The sequence below is a fragment of the Phalangium opilio genome, unplaced genomic scaffold (genome assembly GCF_054372755.1).
Source record: "Phalangium opilio isolate 3A_F unplaced genomic scaffold, DU_Popi_V2 ptg000087l_1, whole genome shotgun sequence".
NCBI classification, from domain to species: Eukaryota; Metazoa; Arthropoda; class Arachnida; order Opiliones; family Phalangiidae; genus Phalangium; species Phalangium opilio.
Window position 1 is genome coordinate 1,715,300 of NW_028324192.1, and position 5,814 is coordinate 1,721,113.

A 5,814-nucleotide genomic window follows, 5' to 3' on the forward strand; every position below is an offset into this window, starting at 1 on the left:
ATAACTCTTGTTCTACAAGAGATACTGGGATCTCCTTTGGATATGTTATAGTACTCTTTGCTCCCCATACAAGGATACTTTAAACTTGAGGCTACCTCAATATCGTCGTCAACTTATTTTTTGTCTCACTTATTGTTAGAAGGTTACTTTTGATTTTTGAAAAAAAAACTTTGCAGGCTCGTAACTCTGTTTCTACTGGAGATACGGGGATGTCCTTTGAGTATGTTATAGACCAATTTGTCCCCCATCTAGCCATACTAAGAATTAGGGCTACGACAAACAGTAGTCGAGTAATTAAGCTAATCGTAAACAAACAAACCCCTCCATAGGAAATACATTAGACTAAATTCTGGAGGCTGGTAACTCTGGTTCTACCAGAGATACGGGGATGTAAATAATGTGACCTTGACACAAATGTTCGGATAATTATAAAAAAAACTTCGCGGTTTCGAACCTGTGGCCTTCCGGGAGTGAGGCGGATGCGATAACTGCTACACTAAAGATATGTTATTATTTTTAATCGAAAGAACAGGGTCAAGTAATTAAGCAATACATGAACAAACAAACCCCTCCATAGAAAATGCATTAGACTATACTTTGCAGGCTCGTAACTCTGTTTCTACTGTAGATACGGGGATGTCCTTTGAGTATGTTACAGTCCAATTTGTCCCCCATCTAACCATACTAAAAACTTTGGGCTACGACAAACAGGGGCCGAGTAATTAAGCTAAACGTAAACAAACAACCCCTCCATAGGAAATGCATTAGACTATACTTTCCAGGCTCGTAACTCTGTTTCTACTGGAGATACGGGGATGTCCTTTGAATATGTTTTAGTCCAATTTGTCCCCCATCTAACCATACTAAAAACATTGAGCTACGACAAGAGTTATGAGCCGCCAAAGTTTAGTGCAAAAATCATAAGTAACATAATAAAAATAAGTGAGACGATACCAAAGTTGACGAACATTTTGCTTAATATCTCGGCCCCTGTTTGTCGTAGCTCAATGTTTTTGTATGGTTAGATGGGGGACAAATTGGACTAAAACATACTCAAAGGAAATCCCCGTATCTACAGTAGAAACAGAGTTACGAGCCTGCAAAGTATAGTCTAATGCATTTTCTATGGAGGGGTTTGTTTGTTCACGTATTGCTTAATTACTTGACCCTGTTCTTTCGATTAAAAATAATAACATATCTTTAGTGTAGCGGTTATCGCATCCGCCTCACTCCCGGAAGGCCACAGGTTCGAAACCGCGAAGTTTTCTTTTTGCTTGGAACATGCAAAGACCTTTATAATTATCCGAACATTTGTGTCAAGGTCACATTATTTACATCCCCGTATCTCTGGTAGAACCAGAGTTACGAGCCTGCAAAGTTTATTTTCAAAAATCAAAAGTAACCTTCTAACAATAAGTGAGACAAAAAATAAGTTGACGACGATATTGAGGTAGCCTCAAGTTTAAAGTATCCTTGTATGGGGAGCAAAGAGTACTATAACATATCCAAAGGAGATCCCAGTATCTCTTGTAGAACAAGAGTTATGAGCCTCCAAAGTTTAGTGCAAAAATCATAAGTAACATAATAAAAATAAGTGAGACGATACCAAAAATGACGAACATTTTGCTTAATATCTCGGCCCTTGTTTGTCGTAGCTCAATGTTTTTAGTATGGTTAGATGGGGGACAATTTGGACTATAACATATCCTAAGTACATCCCCGTATCTCTAGTAGACACAGAGTTATGGGCCTGCAAAGTATAGTCTAATGCATTTCCTAAGGACGGGTTGTTTGTTTACGTTTGGCTTAATTACTCGGCCCCTGTTTGTCGTAGCTCAATGTTTTTAGTATGGTTAGATGGGGACATATTGGACTATAACATACTCAAAGGACATCTCCGTATCTCCAGTGGAAACAGAGTTACGAGCCTGCAAAGTATTGTCTAACTCATTTCCTATGGAGGGGGTTTGTTTCTTTACGTTTTGCTTAAGTACTCGGCCCCTGTTTGTCGTAGCCCAAAGTTTTTAGTATGGTTAGATGAAGGACAAATTGGACCATAACATATCCTAAGGACATCCCGTTATCTCTAGTAGACACAGAGTTATGGGCCTTGCAATGTATAGTCTAATGCATTTTCTATGGAGGGGTTTGTTTATTCACGTATTGCATAATTACTTGACCCTGTTCTTTCGATTAAAAATAATAACATATCTTTAGTGTAGCGGTTATCGCATCCGCCTCACTCCCGGAAGGCCACAGGTTCGAAACCGCGAAGTTTTTTTTTTTTGCTTGGAACATGCAAAGACCTTTATAATTATCCGAACATTTGTGTCAAGGTCACATTATTTACATCCCCGTATCTCTGGTAGAACCAGAGTTACGAGCCTGCAAAGTTTATTTTCAAAAATCAAAAGTAACCTTCTAACAATAAGTGAGACAAAAAATAAGTTGACGACGATATTGAGGTAGCCTCAAGTTTAAAGTATCCTTGTATGGGGAGCAAAGAGTACTATAACATATCCAAAGGAGATCCCAGTATCTCTTGTAGAACAAGAGTTATGAGCCTCCAAAGTTTAGTGCAAAAATCATAAGTAACATAATAAAAATAAGTGAGACGATACCAAAGTTGACGAACATTTTGCTTAATATCTCGACCCCTGTTTGTCGTAGCTCAATGTTTTTAGTATGGTTAGATGGGAGACAATTTGGACTATAACATATCCTAAGGACATCCCCGTATCTCTAGTAGACACAGAGTTATGGGCCTGCAAAATATAGTCTAATGCATTTCCTATGGACGGGTTGTTTGTTTACGTTTAGCTTAATTACTCGGCCCTTGTTTGTCGTAGCTCATTATTTGTAGTATGGTTAGATGGGGGACAAATTGGACTATAACATACTCAAAGGACATCCCCGTATCTCCAGTAGAAACAGAGTTAGGAGCCTGCAAAGTATAGTCTAATGCATTTTCTATGGAGGGGTTTGTTTGTTCACGTATTGCTTAATTACTTGACCCTGTTCTTTCGATTAAAAATAATAACATATCTTTAGTGTAGCGGTTATCGCATCCGCCTCACTCCCGGAAGGCCACAGGTTCGAAACCGCGAAGTTTTTTTTATAATTATCCGAACATTTGTGTCAAGGTCACATTATTTACATCCCCGTATCTCTGGTAGAACCAGAGTTACGAGCCTCCAGAATTTAGTCTAATGTATTTCCTATGGAGGGGGTTTGTTTGTTTACGATTAGCTTAATTACTCGACTACTGTTTGTCGTAGCCCTAATTCTTACTATGGCTAGATGAAGGACAAATTGGTCTATAACATACTCAAAGGACATCCCCGTATCTCCAGTAGAAACAGAGTTACGAGCCTGCAAAGTATATTTTCAAAAATCAGAAGTAACCTTCTAACAATAAGTGAGACAAAAAGTAAGTTGACGACGATATTGAGGTAGCCTCAAGTTTAAAGTATCCTTGTATGGGGAGCAAAGAGTACTATAACATATCCAAAGGAGATCCCAGTATCTCTTGTAGAACAAGAGTTATAATTATAAAGGTCTTTGCATGTTCCAAGCAAAAAAAAAACTTCGTGGTTTCGAATCTGTGGCCTTCCGAGAGTGAGGCAGATGCGATAACCGCTACACTAAAGATATGTTATTATTTTTAATCGAAAGAACAGGGTCAAGTAATTAAGCAATACGTGAACAAACAAACCCCTCCATAGAAAATGCATTAGACTATACTTTGCAGGCTCGTAACTCTGTTTCTACTGGAGATACGGGGATGTCCTTTGAGTATGTTATAGTACAATTTGTCCCCCATCTAACCATACTAAAAACATTGAGCTACGACAAACAGTAGTCGAGTAATAAAGCTAATCGTAAACAAACAAACCCCTCCATAGGAAATACATTAGACCATGAGTTAATAATTTGTTAGCTCCCTATAAGTTACTCAGGCTCCATAGGCGTAATGTATCCAGCGATTTCTTCTCATTTCGCCCGCGCGAGAAAAAATCCGAATGTTGCGCTCTCTCTTGTCGAAAACAAAATCCCGCTCGTACGGCTCCTCGACTTCGAGTCGTCGGCTGCTTTTTCACCAAGGGAGTGTTTTAGTCGTGAATGTTTAGGTTTTCACAATTTAACATTAAATCATGACGTTTGTGTCAGTATTGAGACATAAAAGTGCAGGAACTCAATGAAATTTGCCGATATTGATAAAGAATGCTAAAGATAAGAGTTGTTATTGTGACTTGAAACCAGAAAATTATACAACTGAGCTAAATCCAATCCACTGATCTCTCAACCGTTTTCTAAACCGAGGCTACTGAGCGAAATATTCCACTACACGCGCTTCCGGGGAAAATCCGGAAAGAAGAGTAAATAAGATTTTCGTTCAAGTGGCGGCCGCAGAGCGTCGCATATAATTGGGAAGCCGGCGGCGCGGGAGAGAACGCTGGAGTATAAAAATGAATTGCCTGAGTAACTTACAGGGAGCTAACATATTATTAACTCATGATTAGACTAAATTCTGGAGGCTCGTAACTCTGGTTCTACCAGAGATACGGGGATGTAAATAATGTGACCTTGACACAAATGTTCGGATAATTATAAAAAAAAAACTTCGCGGTTTCGAACCTGTGGCTTTCCGGGAGTGAGGCGGATGCGATAACCGCTACACTAAAGATATGTTATTATTATTAATCGAATGAACAGGGTCAAGTAATTAAGCAATACGTGAACAAAAAAACCCCTCCATAGAAAATGCATTAGACTATACTTTGCAGGCTCGTAACTCTGTTTCTACTGGAGATACGGGGATGTCCTTTGAGTATTTTATAGTCCAATTTGTCCCCCATCTAACCATACTAAAAACATTGAGCTACGACAAACAGGGGCCGAGTAATTAAGCTAAACGTAAACAAACAACCCGTCCATAGGAAATGCATTAGACTATACTTTGCAGGCCCATAACTCTGTGTCTACTACAGATACGGGGATGTCCTTAGGATATGATATAGTCGAAATTGTCCCCCATCTAACCATACTAAAAACATTGAGCTACGACAAACAGGGGCCGAGTAATTAAGCTAAACATAAACAAACATGCCGTCCATAGGAAATGCATTAGACTATACTTTGCAGGCCCATAACTCTGTGTCTACTAGAGATACGGGGATGTCCCTAGGATATGTTATAGTCCAAATTGTCCCCCATCTAACCATAGTAAAAACGTTGGGCTACGACAAACAGGGGCCGAGTAATTAAGTTAAACGTAAAAAAACAACCCCTCCATAGGAAATGCATTAGACTATACTTTGCAGGCTCGTAACTCTGTTTCTACTGGAGATACGGGGATGTCCTTTGAGTATGTTTTAGTCCAATTTGTCTGTCATCTAACCATACTAAAAACATTGAGCTACGACAAACAGGGGCCGAGATATTAAGCAAAATGTTCGTCAACTTTGGTATCGTCTCACTTATTTTTATTATGTTACTTATGATTTTTGCACTAAACTTTGGAGGCTCATAACTCTTGTTCTACAAGAGATACTGGGATCTCCTTTGGATATGTTATAGTACTCTTTGCTCCCCATACAAGGAAGCTTTAAACTTGAGGCTACCTCAATATCGTCGTCAACTTATTTTTTGACTCACTTATTGTTAGAAGGTTACTTTTGATTTTTGAAAATAAACTTTGCAGGCTCGTAACTCTGTTTCTACTGGAGATACGGGGATGTCCTTTGAGTATGTTATAGACCAATTTGTCCCCCATCTAGCCATACTAAGAATTAGGGCTACGACAAACAGTAG